The 19,132-nt window shown below is 44.7% G+C and overlaps 1 long non-coding RNA gene across 1 annotated transcript in view; it reads right to left on the bottom strand.

Annotated features, from left to right (window-relative positions):
• The window catches only part of LOC140493965 (uncharacterized), a 30,739-nt gene extending 12,155 nt beyond the window's left edge, over positions 1–18,584 (bottom strand). Inside the window, exon 1 of the long non-coding RNA XR_011963809.1 lies at positions 18,389–18,584. This is a non-coding gene — a long non-coding RNA (uncharacterized lncRNA). The remainder of the gene's footprint in view (positions 1–18,388) is intronic.
• Between the last annotated feature and the right edge of the window lie 548 nt (positions 18,585–19,132).

Raw genomic sequence — 19,132 nt, 5'->3', positions numbered from 1 at the left:
GACCGGTTAGCCATTTATCTACGCAAATGGCCAAATTTCCCTCTATCTCATGTCTCCTGACTTTCCACATGAGCCTACCATTATCAAATCCATGTACACCACATCCACTGCTCTACCCTCATCCACATGCTTGGTTACCTCCTCAAAGAATTTAATAAGACTTGCAAGGCAAGACCTACCCCTCACAAATCCGTGCTGCCTCACCCTAATCGAGAAGTGCATTTCCAGATACTCATAAATCCTATCCCTCAGTACCCTTTCCATTACTTTGCCGACCACTGAAGTAAGACTAACTGGCCTGTAATTCCCGGGGTTATCCCCATACCCTTTTTTGAACAGGTGCACAACATTCGCCACTCTCCAGTCCTCTGGTACCACCCCTGTTGACAGTGAAGATGAAAGGTTCATTGCCAACGGTGCTGCAATTTCCTCTCTTGCTTCCCACATAATCCTAGGATACATCCCGTCAGGCCCGGGGGACTTGTCTATCCTCAAGTTTTTCAAAATGCCCAACACATCTGCCTTCCTAACAAGTATCTCTTCTAGCTTACCAGTCCGTTTCACACTCTCCTCTTTAACAATATGGTCCCTCTCGTTTGTAAATACTGAAGAAAAGTACTCATTCAAGACCACTCCTTTCTCTTCCGACTCAATACACCGTGTCCCACTACTGTCCTTGATCGGACCTACCCTCGTTCTCGTCATTCTCATCTTTCTCACATACGCATAAAATGCCTTGGGGTTATCCTTGATCCTACCCGCCAAAGATTTTTCATGCCCTCTCTTAGCTCTCCTAATCCTTTTCTTCAGCTCCCTTCTGGCTATCCTGTATCCCTCCAACGCTCTGTCTGAACCTAGTTTCCTCAACCTTATGTAAGCCTCCTTCTTCCTCTTTACAAGACATTCAACCTCCCTCGTCAACCAAGGTTCCCTCACACTACCATCTCTTCACTGCCAGACAGGTGCATACACGTCATATCCGTTCCTTGAAAAAGTTCCACATTTCCACGACATCCTTCACTGACAGCTTATGTTCACATCTTATGCTCCTCAGATCCTGTCTTACAGCATCGTATTTACCCTTCCCCCAATTGTAAAACCTACCCTGTTGCACACACCTATCTCTCTCCATAACCAAGGTGAAAGTCACAGAATTGTGGTCACCATCACCAAAATGTTCACACACTAACTCTCCCATTACTTGTCTCGGTTCGTTACCAAGTGCCAAATCCAATATGGCCTCCCCTCTGGTCGGACAATCTACATACTGAGTTGGAAAAGCTTCCTGGACACACTGCACAAACACCGCTGCTGGTATCCCAGGCTGCTATGTCATTCAGAGAAGGACATCTGCCCATCATCACGTGGTCTGCACGACATAGCCACAGCAAAGTATTTGACTCCCAATTACCCTCTTCAAAAACCAAGCAAGTTACTCAGTTCAAGGGCAGCTAGGATTGGGCAAGAAAGGCTGGTCAGCCAGAGACACCCACATCCCATACCTGATTTAATAAATAATCCATTCGGATGGTCCCACTGGAACTGTGCTGGGACCAGGGTCCTGGCTGATCATGTCGGTAGGTTTATGGACAGGGCTTTAAACTGACAGAGAGGATGCAGGGACAGGGTTCCGGTGAAAGGAGCTTTCCAAATCCAAAGAGAAAAGGCGAAGCAATGGAACAGTATGGGAATGTGGCTGAAGACAAGCAGAAAGGAACAGGAAGGGGCAGAGTTTAACTAAAAATGTATATCAGCGAAAAGATTTGTGACAGAAGATTGTGGGAAAGAGTAAGTTATGTTTTTTTAATGGGCAACGTCACTGTAATAACGTAGATGGATTTGTGACACGGAGAAAAAAGAGATTTAGACATCAGGGAAACATGGATACAGGGTGAACAAAAATATTCAATGGTTCCCAATCTTGCAGAAACTCAGGAAAAATGATTAACACTAAAAATAATGGATACCAAAGACATTACAGAGAAAGCATTTGGCTGCAGATCATGAAGTAGTGTCAGTCTGAATGTAAATTACTACTTGCCAAGGACACAAGCAGCAGAACAGTTTTAGCCACTGAACAGTATTCCATTGCTCATCATTGCATTACCAAGGGACTCATTGGAATTTTTTAACAAAGATATTGTGATAATTTTGGAAAACTTCAATATTTCTATAATTTGGGACAATCACACGGTCAAAATTGATATTGGTATAGGACTTCGGTTCATTTTTTTTCAGTGTTTCTTTGAAAAACACATTGTGCAACTGTTAAGGGACATAACTATCGCAGAGCGACCGTGTAATGAAACTTAGTGAATGAGTAATGTCACCTGCAGAGATCCTTCGGGAAATTGTGATAAAGTGCATTTTAAAGAAATATAAAGTTTTAAAGTGACTCACAGAAAGGACAAGCTACAACTAGAAACAAAAATAGCCAATGACATGAGTTTGAGAGGATAACTGACCAAGGTAAACAGGCTAAACAGACTGAAATATGTGCTTGTAAATGAACAGTGGAAAACATTTGAAGGGACAATGCAAAATACTCAACAAAAGAACATTCCATTGAAACAGTAAAAACCTCAGCACGAAATTCCCACTGATCCCTCACTCAGATCAAAAGGAATCATACTAGATTATGAGGCTGAGAAGATCACCAAAAAGTACTTAAAATCCTGAAGTCAGAGTGTGTTTTAGGAGTAAATGTTAATGGATTACAATGGGTCTGCTCGCAGGAGGAGGGCTGTGGGAAGGGGAACCACGGTCAGGGTTTATTGACACGATAGGAACAGGGAGAGGTGAAGGTGCTGGAGATGGTGAGAGTGTTACAGGGAGTGGTCAGCGTCTGAACCGTGTTACAAAGCCAGGACGGATTGCTGCAGCTGGAGGGGTTTGCAGAGGTAGGGAGGGACATATGGATTTTTATTTATTCATTCCTGGGATGTGGGTGTCACTGCCTGGACTAACATTCTTTGACCCAACTGCTAATTACCCAGAGGTTAGCTCAGAGTCAGCCATATTGCTGTGGGTCGGGAGTCAAATGTTGGCCAGACCAGGTTAGAATATTTAATGCCCTTCCTTAAAGCAAGTAAGTGACGAGAGGAGTTCTTCCTCCTGATCAACAATATTTTTATGGTGGCCCAACAAATATCTCGTACAGATACAACATGACATCCCAACTCCTACTCTTAATGCTCTCCCCAATGAAGGTAACCATCCCAAACGCCTGCTTCACCAGCCTGTCTACCTGGGACACCACATTCAAAGAACTGTGTACCTGCATCCCTGGGTCTCTGACTGATAACACTACCCAGGGCCCGAACATTAACTGTACAAGTCCCACCCTGGTTTGTTTCACCAAAATGGAACACCTCACCTTTATCTAATTAAACTCCATCTGCTATTCTTCAGCCCACTATCCCAGCAGTACTGTCCATCCTGTTGTATCATAGATAACCTTCTTCACTGTCCACGTTACCACCAATTTCAGTGACACCCAAAACAATTACTTACCAGGAAACCAATATTCCCATCCAAACCATTTATCCAAATCACAAACAACAGTGGACCCACTCCACCGCTGGTCACTTGCCTGCAGTCAGAAAAACATGTCTCCCACCACCCTCTGTCTCCTCCCATCAAGTAATTTTTGTATCCAGTTCATTAGCTCCTCCTGAATGCCATATCCTTTTTACACTGATCTGAGCTTATTACCCAGTTTACTCGACAAAACACAGAACACACAACAGTTCAGCCCAAGACCCTTTGGCAATGAGGCTATGCCAACCTTTTATCCGACTGTAAGATCAAACTAATCTACATACCTTCATTTTACTACTATTCATGTGTGTGTCAAAGAGTCTATTAGATGTCCCGAATGTGTCTAATTTTACTACCACCATTGGCAGTCCATCCAACCACCTAATATTCTCTATCCTCTTATCCATCTTCCAATCTCCTTAAAATTATGCCGCCTTGTAATAGCCATTTATGCCATAGGAGAACAAGTCTCTGATTATACACTCTCTCTGTGCCTCTCATCACCTTGTTCACCTCTACCAAGTCACCCCACCCCCTTCTTCACTCCAATGAGAAAAACCTTAGCTCCCTCACACTTTCTCCATAAGAAATGCCCTCCATTCCAGGCAGCATCCTGGTAAATCTCCTGTGTACGCTCTCTAAAACTTGCACATCCTTCATGTAAAGATGGGACGAGAACTGAACACAATATTCCAAGTGTGGTCTCACCAGGTCGCTATAAAGATGCAGTAAAACTCAACGGCTCTTGAAATCAATCCCCTTGCCAAGGAAAGCCAACACAACATATGCCTTTTTAACAACCCTATCAACGTGCGTGGCAGCTTTGAGGGATCTATGAACATGGACCCCATGATCTCTCTGTTCCTCCATAATGCCAAGTATTTCGCTGGATTCTATATTCAGAATTGACCTTCCAGAATGAATCACTTCACACTTTTCCAGATTGAACTCCATCTGCCACTTTCAGCCCAGCTCTGCGTCCTACCAATGTCCCATTGCAGCCTACAACAGCCCTCCACATTCCCCACGACGCACCAACCTTCGTGTTATTGGCAAACGTACTAACCCCCTCTCCAAGATCCACATCCAAGTCATTTACAAAAATCACAGAGAGCAGAGTCCCAGAGCTGATTGTTACAGAACCCCACTGGTCACTGAGCTCCAGACTCAATACTGCCAATCTGCTGCCACACTCTGTCTTCTCTGAGCCATCCAATCCTGTATCCAGACAGACAGATTTTCCTGCATCCCAATCATCCTTCTTTTCTGAATGAGCCATCAACGTATTCTGTCATATCCTCAAAGAATTCAATAAGGTTTGTGAGGCATGACCTGCCCCTCACAAACCCATGCTGTCTCTAATTTAACTATGTCTTTCCAAGTTGTCAAAAATCCTTTCTTTAGAGTCCTCACCAATAATCTGCACACCACAAACATTAGACTAAATCTGTAATTCCCAGAATTCTACCTCTGTAATATGGTCCTGACGCTACAAATCTTCTCTCCTCTGCCATGTTCCCCAGAAGGGCACTGGAGGTTGGTGGGGATTACAGAGATAGAGAGGAATATCAGGACAGGAGGATTTTGCAGACATTAGGAGGGTTGCAGTGCCAAAAGGAGGCTTCAGTAATTGTGAGTTTTCGTGGTGATGAAGGCATTTCAGGAGGGAGGGAGGATTGTAGGGAAATGAGAGGTTTCACAGTTTATGTGTTTCCTTAAGAGTTCAAGAGGTTACTGAGTCGGGGAGGTTTAAGCACTGGAGGTTGTTACATAAACATGTGGTTTTGGTTGCAATGGCAGGAAGAGAATTCAGGAAGCTGGAGAGTATGTGGTCTGAACGAAGTTACACAAATGGGAAGAGTTGTCAGGAGTGGAGGTGTTTACAGAGACAGCAATGGTCTGATCTGGAGCAGAGGACCCAGACTGGGAGGGACGTGGGGACTGGAGGTGGTTTAACAGGGAAGGAGGACCATAGAGCCATCGGAGGCTAAAGGAATATGCAGCGCTGTAGGGCTGACGGGTTCATGGAGTTGGGAATGTTGGGAGGGATAGAGAAGTTTACAGGGATAATGATGTTTGTAGGCCAGGGCTGTATTACACAGACAGGGACTGTTTTAGGGAGCTGAGCAGATTACAGAGATAAAAAGATGTGTATCACCTGGCAGATCAAAAAGAGATATGGAGGGTCATCGTGACTGAACATGTTTATAGATATAGGAATGCATGGGTTCTGGGGGTTATTTAGACATGGAGGCTGTGGAATCTGGATTCTTTTTTTGAGATTGAGTAGCACGTTTGGTTGGAGACAGTTTCACAGATAAGTGAGCATAGCACAAACAGAAGGAAGTTCCTGCGGTAGGGAGGGTTCGAGTGGAGAGTGATGTTTACACAGATGGGGGTAAGAGCTGGAGAAGATTATGGGGATGAGTAAACGTTTGGAGATACAGGAGGAGCTTACATTGACAGGGTGGGTGATAGTGACGGGAGGATGTTACATTGTTAATGAGTCTTGCAGGAACAGGACTGGGAGGAGCACAGGCATTGGAGTGGGATCTACAGATCGGGAGTGTTGCAGAGACCTGAGAGGATAACACAGATAGGGATGGTGGTAGGGTCTCCACAGACTGATGGCGTTTTAGGGACTGGAAGAGGTTTGGTCGATAGGGAGGGCTGGAAGAGCTGCAGGAGCTTATGGAGAGTTGAAGAGTTGGAGCAGTTCACAGAGGGAGGGTTCTCCAACAGGAGTAGGTCACAGATAGTGAGGGATGTGTGGCCTGAGAAAGTTAAAGAGAGGGGAGTTTTCGGGACTGGAAAATATTAAACTTAAAAGGGCAGTTGAAGAGACTGTAGCAAAAAATGCATGGAGAAGGTTACACAGATAGGGGGGTGAGTACGGACTGAAGGTGAATACACAAACATGGAGGGTTGTGTTGTTAGACGGAGCTTAGAGGGATAGGGACTGGTGTAGGGATTAACACAGATAGGGAAGGTTGTGTTTTTGGAGAAGGTTACACTGATACAGACAGTGTTAGGGAGTGTTCAACGGGCTACAGAGGAGCTCAGAGAGAATGTATTATGGGGACTGGAGGAGATTACAGACACAGAGATGGCTGTCGGTTTGAAAAGAGGTTCTACAGATCCTCAGTGCTGTAAGACTGGAGGGAGGTTACAATAATAAGGGTTACCTACACTTAATGACTTTTTTGATATAGAGAAAGTCTCAGAACGGGATTGTCAAAAGGAAGTACAGACAGTCCAGATGGGTTTACAGAGAGATAAAGGTTTTTGGGTTTTCAGGATGGAACAGTGATTGGGAGTGCTGTAACAAATGTCAACAGTTATAGGTAGGGTTCTAAAAGCAGGAAGAGATGACAGTCATAGCAATCATGGTAAGGACTGGAGAAGCTTACATCAGCAAGGAATGTTTTAGAAACTGTTGGAGATTACACATATAAGGAGAGTATTGGGGATGAGCTGAAAATGTGTTGCTGGAAAAGCGCAGCAGGTCAGGCAGCATCCAAGGAACAGGAGAATCGACCTTTCGGGCATCAGCCCTTCTTCAGGAAATGATTTTCAGCTCTGATCTCCAGCATCTGCAGTCCTCACTTTCTCCTCGAGTATTGGGGATGAGGCAAGGATCAAGAGACAGGGATGGTTGACAGGACTGGACAATAAACTGAATAGAATCTCCACAGTCTGGAAATAGGCCATTCGGCCCAACAAGTCCACACCAACCCCTCTAAAGAGCATCCTAACCAGACCCATCCCTCTCCCTGTCCAATAAACCCTGCATTCCTCATGGTGAACTCACCTAAACCACACTTGCCTGAATACTACAGTCAATTTATGACGGCCCATCCACGTATCATGCAAATGTTGGACTATGGCAGAGCACCCGGAAGAAACCCACACAGTCGGGGGGAGAACATGCAAAGTCCATACAGACAGTTGGCCAAGGCTGGAATTGAAGCCAGATTCCAGTCACAGTGAGGCTGATTATGCAGAGCACTGCAGAGATTGGACGAGGTCACAAAGTTCACAAGGGTTTTTTGGAACAGGAGGAAACTATAGTCAGGAACAGGAGAAGCTTTATAGATGATGGTGTCCATGAGAGGGACTGGAGGAGGTTAACGCAATAGGGAGGGTTGTGCATTCTCTCGACAATTACAGGTAGGGACGGTTGGGGAGACTGGATGAAGTTAGTCATACTCAGAGTTGTACACACACTGAGTAATGGCAGATGGAGTTTACCTCTGATCACTGTGAGGTAATGCACTGTGGGAAGTCTCATAAGCAAAGGATATACATCATGAAGGGTAGGTCCTCCTGGAGAACTGAGTAACACCAGGACCTTGGTGGGCAAGTCCCTGGATGTCTGAAGGTGTCAGCACAGGTAGACAGGGTGGGGAAGGCACCTGAACTGGGAGCAGGAGGGGGACCCACATCCTGATGGGGCGAATAGTTAGAGCTGCTTGAGAGGATATAATCTAATCTGGCAGGGTGTTGCACCTTAAACAGTCATAAGGCCAGAAAGAAGATTGAGGTTGGTGCACAAGTTAAAGACAGCAATTTCAGCAGACAAGGCAGGCAAGAACATAGCAGGAAATGGGGGAGGGGGAACTGATGAGTAAACTGCATTTATTTCAATGAAAGGGGCCTGACAGCTAAGGAAGATGAACTCAGGGCATGGATTGGAACATGGGACTGGGATATTATCGTTATTACAGAAACAAATCTGAGGGAGGGGCAGGACTGGCAGCTCATTGTTTCAAGGTGGAGATGCTACAGGAAGCATCGAAGGGGAGGCAAGAGAGGACGCGTGGTGGTGGGTTTTCATTACGTGAATCATTACATCAGTACCTAGGGAGGATATTCCTGTGGGATCACCCAGCGACGCTATGTTAGTGGAACTGAGAAATAAGAATGGGTCATCACTCTGACACGATTGTCTTACTGACCCCGAATAATCAGTGGCAGACTGAGGAACAAATATATCAAGAGATCTCAAATATCAATCATAATAATAGGCCTGTTATGGTTGGGGTTTTTAAACTTTCCAAACCTAGACTGGAACGGCCAGTGTTCAGTGTTTGCAAGGGAGGAATTTGGTAATTGTGTTCCAGAAAACTCCCAATCAATATGTAAATGGCCTGAAAAGAGAAAGGGGCAAAACCTGACCTCCCCTTGGGAATTAAGGTAGGGAAAGGGACTGAGGTGTGAGTGGGAAAGCATTTTGCCAAAGTGACTCAAGTCTATTAGCTTGGAAATAGCGATGGAAAAGGACAGGGCTGGTCCACAGGTTCAAGTTATACAATGGGGCCAGGAATATTAGCCAGGAACTCTCAAAAGGTGATTGGGGAGTCTATTTGCAGGGAAAGGGAAGTCTGGCAAGTGAGGAATATTTTAAAAGTGAGATAAATTGAGCAATCACCACCTGTTTGTGTGCAGGTCAATGCTGACAGCATTCGGAAACACTGGCTGTCTACTGAGGGTCTGGTCAAGGAAAAGGGGGCACGTGTCAGGTCTAGCCAGCTGGATCAAGGGAATCCCTGAGGATCACAGGGACTTTAGGAATACATTTTGGGTAGAAATCAGGATTGCAGAAAGTGTACATGCAGAGAATGATAAGGAGAATCCAAAAGTGATTGTATAAATATATTGAGTAAAAGAGTAACTCGAGACAAAATGCTGTCTCTTAAAGATCAATGAGACCACTGATGTGTGGAACAGCAGGATATGGGTAAGACCTTAAACACATTTTTCCCTCCAGAACTTACTGTGGACAAAGACTGGGGAACTCAGGGAACAAGAGTAATACATTAGACCACATTTGGAGTTCTCTGTAATTCCAGTCTCCCTGCTATAGGAAGGATGGTGTGAAATTTGAAAGTGTTCAGAAAAGATTTACAAGATGTTCCCAGGGTTGTTGCTGAATAAGCTGGGGTTATTTTCCCTGGAGCATCGGAGACTGAGTGGTGACCTGACAGAGGTTTATATAAACATGAGGGGTATGGATTTGGCAAACATTCAAGGTATTTTCCCAGGGTTTGGAGAGTCCAAAACTGGAGGGCATAGGTTTAAGGTTAAAGGGGAAAGGTTTAAACGGCACTGAAGGGACAGCTTTTTTATACACACAGAGCTGAGAGAGAAAGTAGCAGATACTGATACTATGACAACATTTAAGAGATATTTGGATGGGTATATGAATAATAACGGTTTAGAAGTACATGGGCCAAATGCTGGTAAATGGGATGGATTTATTTACATCTTCTGGTCAGCATCAACGAGTTGGACCAAAGGGTCTGTTTCCATGCTCTACATCTCTATGACTTGAAAAGAGTGCATGTTATAGAAGGTTTTAAAACACAAAGCTATGGAAAAACCCAGGACCTGATTAAGTGCATCACAGAACATCGTGGAGCCCCGAGCAAAGATATTTGTCCCATTGATAGCCATGTGTGATGTGCTGGAAAGGCTGGAGGGTGGCATAGTGGACAGTGAAGACGTTGTAATCGAGGATAAAGCGGATGGCCCTCAGGACAACTCCATACAACCCTGTTACGGTGGACACTGCAAAACGTGTCAGATTGTGGATATAGATACCACTATTACGTGTGGGAACACCTCCCACCTTGGACATGGCAGGTACTCATGTGACTCAGCCAACATTGTCTATCTTATACATTGCAGGCAAAAATGCCCGGAAGCATGGTACATTGGGGAAACCAAACAAAGGCTCCGACAATGGATGAATGGGCACCGCACAACGATCAACAGACAGGAGGGTTCCCTCCCAGTTGGGAAACACTTCAGTGGTCCAGGACATTCAGTCTCGGACTTTCGGGTGACCATCCTCCAAGGTGGACTTCGGGACAGGCAGCACAGGAAAGTGGCTGAGCAGAGGCTGATAGCTAAGTTCGGTACCCATAGGGAGGGCCTCAATCGGGACCTTGGGTTCATGTCACATTACAGGTGATCACGATTGCACGAGACACACACAGATATTCCTACACACACACACACACACACACACACACACACACTCACATACACACGGAGACAGGTACACACAGACGGGTACACAGACACCCACACACACTCCCACTCTCACAGACTTAAGACACTCTGCACTTCCTACACACACACTTTCTCACACTCACAGCCCCCACCCAGACAGACACACACAGACAGACAAAGACCCACAGACACACATATTTTGTGGGGTGAATTTGTACTTGCAGAATTACATTGTACTTTGCTCAAAAACTGCATGCATTCATGGAGAACTCTGAGCTCAAAAACTGCATGAATTTATGTCAAACTCTTATCTCACTTTTTAGATTAGAATCAATCTAAATATCAGGGCATAGACAGAGAACACAGGGGGCTAACACCTTCAACATATTGTCTAGCTATCACCATTGTTAACAGCTAACCCGAGAATGCAACTTTAAAAAAATGTTTTGTGATTTACCCATGAAAGAAGTGAAACTGTCACTGTATTCTAAACAATGAAAGGCTTAACAGACAATCAATTTTTCAATGTATAATGTCAGTTGCATCACACTGTAAATTTTTGCTATAAATCTGTGTTACGATCGAGCCCTCCACTCTCACCTGATGAAGGAGCGTTGTTCTGAAAGCTTTCAATTAAACCTGTTGGACTATAACCTGATGTGTGATTTTTAACTCTCTTCAATATGGTAGATTGATTTGTGACACAGAGATAAAAGAAATTTAGACACCAGAGAGACGTGGTTACAGGGCGAACAAAAGGTGGACATAAATATTCAATGGATCACAACCTTGTGGAAACCCAGGAAAATGGGTAACGCTAACAATAATGGATAACAAAGGCAGTACAGAGAAATCATTTGACCTCAGATCATGAAGTAGAGTCAGTCTGAATGTAAATTCTGGCTACTACTTGCCAAGGACACAAACAGCAGAACAGTTTTACGCCATCGAACAGCATTCCATTTCTCATCACTGCATTACACAGGAACTCATTGGAATTTTTTAACAAACACTTTGTGATAATTTTGGGAAACTTCAATATTCCCATAATCTGGGACAGTCACACTAACAACAGTGATATTGGAAGATTAGTTCAGAGAATTTTTTTTTCAGTGTTTCTTTGAATAATAAATTGTGCAACTGGCTAGGGACATAACTATCTCAGAGCGATCGTTGTGTGATGTAACTTATTGAATGAGTAATGTCACCTGGAGAGATACTCAGGGAAATTGTGATAAAGTTCAGTTTAAAGTAATATAAAGTTTTAAAGTGAATCACAGAAGGACATGCTACAACTCGAAACAAAAACAGCCAGTGACATGGGTTTGAGAGGAGAACTGACCAAGGTAAATAGGCTAAACAGATTGAAATATGTGCCTGTAAATGGACAGTGGAAAACATTTGAAAGGACAGTGTAAATCACTCAACAAAAGAACATTACACTGAAACAGACAAAACCTCAGCAAGAAATTCCCACTGGCGCCTCACTTAGGACAAAATGTATCATATTAGATTATGAGGCTTAGAAGATCACCAAAAAGTACTTAAAATCCTGAAGTGAGAGAGTGTTTTAGGAGTAAGAGTTAAAGGGATTGCAAAGGGTCTGCCAGCAGGAGTTGAGCAGTGGGAAAGGGAATCAGTGTCAGGGTTCAATGTCACAAATGGAACAGGGAGAGGTGAAGGTGCCGGAGGTGGTAAGAGTGTTACAGAGAGTGGTCAGGGCCTGAACGATGTTATAAAGCCAGTACAGTTTGCTGCAGCTGGAGGGGTTTGTAGAGGTAGAGAGGGACATATGTATTTTTATTTATTCATTCATGGGATGTGGGAGTCACTGTTAATTACCCAGAGGACAGCTCAGAGTTAGTCATATTGCAATGGGTCTGGAGTGACATGTTAGTCAGGCCAGTTTAAAATGTCAGATGGTCTACACAAAAGGAGGTCAGTGAACCAGATGTGTTCTTCCCACTGATCAACAACGCTTTTATTGTGACCTGACCAATGTCTTGTACAGATACAACATGACATCCCAAATCCTATGCTCAATGCTCTCCCCAATGGAGGTAACCACCCCAAACGCCTGCTTCACCAGCCTGTCTACCTGTGACACCACTTTCAAAGAACTGTGTACCTGCATCCCTGGGTCACTGACTGACAACACTACCCAGGGCCCGAACATTAACTGTACAGGTCCCACCCTGGTTTGTTTCACCAAAATGGAACACTTCACGTTTATCTAATTAAACTCCATCAGCTATTCTTCAGCTCACTATCTCAGCAGTACTGTCCATCCTGTTGTATCACAGATAACCTTCATCACTGTCCTGTTTACCACCAATTTCTGTGTCACCCAAAAAACTTATTTAACTTACTTAACAATATTCCCATCCAAACCATTTATCCAAATGACAAACAACAGTGGAACCACTCCACCGCTGGTCACATGCCTCTAGTCAGAAAAACAACAGCTCTCCCACAACCCTCTGTCTACAACCATCAAGCCCAATTTTCTGTCCAGTTGACTAACTCCTCCTGAACGCTATAACGTTTTACATTCATCTGAGCTAATTACCCAGCTTACCATCCGACATGTAGAACACAGAACAGTACAGAACAAGACCCTTCGGCCATGATGACATGCCAATCTTTTATCCGACCATAAGATCAAAAATAAAAGTGGCATATAGAGTTTAGTTCAGGTAAATGCGAGGTGCTGCACTTTGGGAAAGCAAATCTTAACAGGACTTATACACTTAATGGTAAGGTCCTAGGGAGTGTTGCTGAACCAAGAGACCTTGAGGTGCAGGTTCATAGCTCCTTGAAAGTGGAGTCGCAGGTAGATAGGATAGTGAAGAAGGCGTTTGGTATGCTTTCCTTTATTAGTCAGAGTATTGAGTACAGGAGTTGAGAGGTCATGTTGCGACAGTACAACACATTGGATAGGCCACTGTTGTAATACTGCGTGCAATTTTGGTTTCCTTACTATCGGAAAGATGTTGGGAAACTTGAAACGATTCAGAAAAGATTTACAAGGAAGTTGCCAGGGCTGGAGGATTTGAGCAATAGGGAGAGGCTGAACAGACTTGGGCTGTTTTCCTTGGAGCGTCGGAGACGAAGGGGTGACATTATAGAGGTTTACAAAATTATGAGGGACATGGATAGGGAAAAAAAGACAAAGTCTTTTCCCTGGGTTTGGAGTGTCCAGAACTAGAGGGCATAGGTTATGGATGAAAGGGGAAAGATATAAAAAAAACTAAGGGGAAACTTTTTCATGCAGAGGGTGGTATGTGTATGGAATGAGTTGCCAGAGGAAGTGGTGGAGACTGGTATAATTGCAACATTTAAGAGGTATTTGGATGGGTATATGAATAGTAGGGGTTTGGAGGGATATGGACCGGGTGCTGGCAGGTGGGACTAGATTGGGTTGGGATGTCTGGTCAGCATGGACAGGTTGGACTGAACTGTTTCCATGTTGTACATCTCTACGACTCTAACTTCCATACCCTTCATTTTATTATCATCCATGTGCCTATCCAGAAGTATATTAAATGTCCCTAATGCATCTAATTTATCGCCACCGCTGGCAGTGCATTCCGCTCAGCCACCACTCTGTATGTAACGAACCTACATCTGAATTCTCCCCTTCACCATCAACTAATCACCCGAAAATTATACCCCCTTGTAATGACTATTTATATGAGGGTTAAAAAAATCTCTCTCTATTGACTCTATCTATGACTCTCATCACCTTGTTCACCTCTACCAAGTCACCCCTCATCCTTCTTCACTCCAATGAGAAAAGCCTTCGCTCCCTCAACCTTTCTTCATAAGACATGCCCTCCAGTACAGGCAGCAACCTGGTAAATCTCCTCTTCACCCTCTCTAAAACTTCCACATCCTTCCTGCAATGAAGGGACCAAATCTGAACACAATATTCCAAGTGGGGTCGAACTAGGTCTCTATAGGGCTGCAGCATAACCTCACAGCTTTAAAACTCAATCCCCAAACTAATGAAATCCCACACAATATATTGCTTCTTAACAAGCCAATCAGCTTGGGTGGCTACTTTGAGAGATGTATGGACTTGGAACCCAAGATCCCTCTTTCCTCCACACTGCTAAAGATCCTGCCTTTAACTCTGTATTCTGCATTCAAATTCAATCTTCAAAATGAATGACTTCACACTTTTCCCAGATTGAACTCCATCTGCCATTTCTCAGTCCAACTCTGCATCCTGTCAATGTTCTGTTGCAACCTACAACAGCCCTCCACACGATCAACCACTCCACCAACCTTTGTGTCATTGGGAAACTTACTAACCCCTCTTTTAATCACACGTCCAAGTCATTCCTAAACTCACAAACAGCAGAGGTCCTGTAACCTCTCCCTGCAGAAAACCACTGGTCACTGAGCACCAGGATGAATGCTTTCCATCTATCATCACCCTCTGTCTTCTGTGGGCCAGTAATCCTGTATCCAGACAGACAGGTTTCCCTGTACCCCATGCCTCTATACTTTCTGAATGAGCCATAAAGATGTTTTGTCACATTCTCTAAAGATTCAATAAGACTTGTAAGGCATGTCCTGCCCCTTACAAATCCATACTGACTATCTCTCATCAAACTATGGTTTTCCAAGGAATAATAAATCCTGTCTCCCAGAGACCTCTCCAATAATCTGCATACCACAGACATAAGACTGACAGGTGTGCAATTCCCAGGATATTCCCTTTCCTGAACAAGGGAATAATATTTTCCTGCCTCCAATCATCTGGTCTGACTCCAGTGGACAGTGAGGCTGCAAAGGTCATCACCAGGTGCTCAGTAATCCACTCCCTCGGTTCCTGTAGTAACTTTCGACGCATCCAGTCTGGTTCAGCGACTTATCTGTCCTTATCTTTTACAAAATTCTCAGCACATCCTCCTTCTTAACATCCACCTGTTCACGTACATTAGCCTGTTTCACGCTGTCCTCACAAACGACAAGACCCTTCTCAGCAGTGAATACTGAGGCATAGTATTCATTAAGGACCTCCCCTACCTCCTGTGACTCCAGGCACAAGTTCCTTTCACTATCCCTGACCGGCCCTATCCTCACTCTGGCCTTGCTCTTGTTCCTCGCATAAATGGAGAATGCCTCACGGTTTTCCTTAATCCTTCCCAACAATGCTTTTTCATGCACCCTTCTAGTTGCCCTAAGTCCATCTCTTGGTTCTTTCCTGGTACCTTCAGAGAATCCCTACTGTGTGGAAACGGGCCATTTGGCCCAACACCTCCATATCAACCCTCCAAACAATATCCAACCCAGCCCCATTCCCCCACCCTATTACTCTCCATTTGCACTGACTAATGCACCAGACCTACCCATCCCTAAACACTATGGGTAATTTAGCAAGGCTAAGCCACCAAACTGGCACATCTTTGGGCTGTGGGGGGGAAACCGGAGCACCTGGAGGAAACCCACAGGGAGAATGCGCAAACTCCCCACAGACAGTCGCCTAAGGCTGTAATCGAAATGGAGTCCGTGGTGCTATGAGGTAGCAGTGCTAACCACTGAGACACCGTGCCATCCAATGTAACTCTCTGGAACCCTGTCTGATCCTTGCTTCCTCGACCTTAAGTAAGCTTCCTTCTTCCTCTTGATTAGATGCTAAAGTCCATGTCGACAACGTTGACTGCTCTGCCTTCATCTATCTTTGGCCACCTCCTCGAAGAGTCAATCCTGTTTGGGAAACGTGGTTTTCCACTCACAAAGCCATGCTGACCATCTCGAATCAGCCCTTGCCTTTGTAAATGTAAGGAGGTCCTTTCCCTCAGAATCTCCTCCAACAACTTCCCCATCACTGGGCTCACTGAGCTGTAATTTCCTGGCTTTTCCCTGCAGTCCTTCAGTGATGGAACAGCGTTAGCCAACCTCCAGACTTCCAACATCTATCTGTGCCTGTTGATAATATACATATCTCTGTAAGGGATACTGCAATCTCTTCCCTAGCTTCCCACAATATTCTAGGATCGACCTAATGAGCTACTGAGGACTGATCTACCTTTATTTGTTTTAAGATTCCAGCACTTTCTCTTCTCTGTTGAGGATTCTTTCCAAGACATCACTATTTATTTCCCCACGTTCCCGAGCTTCCATGTCTTTCTCCACAGTAAATACTGACAACACTATTTTGTCTAATATCTCACCCATCTCCTCTGGTTCCACACATGGGTGACATTATTGATCTTTAAGGGGCCCTATTCTCTCCCAAGTTACTCTTTCGCCCTTATTGAAACTTTCATAAAGGCTTCTGATAATTCAAATACACCATATCCCCTATACCAGTACACCCCTCGTACACCCTTACAATTCTGCCATTTATATTCACACCAACAAATTCAATCCAACAGGCTCGTTGCTGTATCAGTCGGCATGGAGACCACTGTCACACACAGTTACTGTATTGCCCTTGCCATAAGTACATTCAGTGTCCCGACTGTCACTATATTGACATTCCCATCACTGTTTGGAGCCTACAAAAGAATTCCTGATAGAGGTTGCTGCTACTTGCTTATTCTCAGCTCTACTTTTCATATTCAGATCTACATGACTGTCTCATTAATGCATTAACCTCATGCTTCCTTCATAACGTGTTGGCTTTTTGCCTAGTCTGCCTATTGGGACTAGATTGGGTTGGGATAGCTGCACAGCGTGGATGGGTTGGACCGAAGGGTCGGTTTCCATGCTGCGCATCTCTCAGACTCTATGACTCTATCCCAACAACCCTTCAGTATTCACTTCCCAGCGATGGTCATTCTGCAGCTTCATTTCCAGAATGACAGTTCCATCATATCTGTTCACTGTCATTCCATCTTCCTTATGGCGAATACAGGGAGTCATTCCTCAATAGTGGGGGGTTGAACAGAAGAGTAGAGTTTACAGAGATAGGGAGGCTTACGGGGGCTCAAGCATGTTAAGAGTTATACAGAGTTACATCTGTTCAAGAATGTCAGTGGGACAAAGGGATTTGGGGATTGAAGGAATTTACAGAGATCGAGGGAGCTGGATTAGATTCTGGAGATAGGGATGGAGATAGGAAGAGGCAGGCAGACTGAGAAGCACAGACAGGGGGCTGTTTCATCTCGGAGATTATTGTGTATACTAACAGAGATATGGAAGGTTGTCTTGACTGAAGACATTTACAGATATAAGAAGGCTTCTGGGCTCTGGAGGCTACATAGATAGGAAGGCAATGGAGAATGCCAGGTTACTGGGTTGGAGACAGTTACACAAATGGGGAGCGTTGCACAAACTGAAAGAGGTTCCTATGGTCGGGAGGGGTATGGTGTCGGGAATGAGGGTGAAATTTAACAAGATAAAGATCAAAGAATTGGAGAAGGATAAGGAGATTACAAATTTTTCACAGCTAAGGAAGGGTTGTAGGAGCTGGAGAAGGTTACATAGGTAGGTACCGATGGGGTGGTTAAAGACAAATACATGGAGGGTGGTATTGGTGGGAGAAGCTTACAGGGATAGACAGGCCTGTTAGGGTTTACAGGGATGAAGGAATTTAGTATCTACTGCAGAAGGTTAGGGATTAGGGTGTTAGGGACTGGAGAACCTGACAGAGACAGAGACAAAGACACATAGAATGATGCGGCATAGAGGAGATTCCAAACAGAGGAAGCATTATCGGGACTGGAGAATATTACAGAGATCACTAAAACAGCATAGGCCAGGATTGATGCCTGCGATCCCCTGTGCTGTCGCATTGAGGACCAGTACAGAAGAGATGAAAGCAGGACCCTCACAAGATGGTGGGAATGAAGCCTAGAATGTTGTTGTTCCTTACCCAGCTCTGTATCTATGTCCGGTCTTCCAAGTCTGAATATAGAAGTCTACTACCTCCACCCTGTGCTGTTTACTGTGAGCGATCTTAACAACTGCAGGAATTACTGAAGGTTCCAGATCTCCTTCTCCATCTCTCTCTGGCTGACCAACCAGTTTCAATGAGGTGATGGATGAGACAGGAGTTAGGAACATCCTGATGACCTGCATGAGACAGAAATAGACAGAATGGGAAATTAGACTGATGCAATGAGGAGAACACATGCAGAGTGGCGCTGAGTGCAGCAGAGATCTCGATAATCCCAGTCTCCATCCCTTGCCTGTGCTGCTGCATCTCTCTGGAATGGACAATTCTGTTGACTCAGGATCTCAGACCATCTGTAAGAGGGAGAAATGCTGACAGAGGCAGTAAATAGACCCACACAGCGAGGGATACCAGATGGAGAGATACTGAGTGATAGCACATTATTAGACAGTGCATTAACAGGGAATTATTTGAATTTGTAACAAACACACTGGGATAATTGTGAGGGGATTCAACCTTCCGATCTCATCATCTCTTTGGCAGTGGCTCACAGATGAGGCTGACTCTCTCCCACTCTCAGTGGGGATGGGGGAGTCTGGAGTTGGCTGTGCAGACCGATGTGGCCTTCCACAGACTCTGTTACAGTTGAGGCAGAAGGTGGACATGGAAAGGGGGTGGGTGGGGTGGAGGTGTGACAGCGCGCTCCTTGTGCTGTTTTCTCCT

This window comes from Chiloscyllium punctatum, chromosome 23 (assembly GCF_047496795.1).
Source record: "Chiloscyllium punctatum isolate Juve2018m chromosome 23, sChiPun1.3, whole genome shotgun sequence".
Taxonomy (NCBI): domain Eukaryota; kingdom Metazoa; phylum Chordata; class Chondrichthyes; order Orectolobiformes; family Hemiscylliidae; genus Chiloscyllium; species Chiloscyllium punctatum.
Note: the sequence above shows the minus strand (reverse complement) of the source record. Positions and strands in the feature narration are given on the sequence as shown.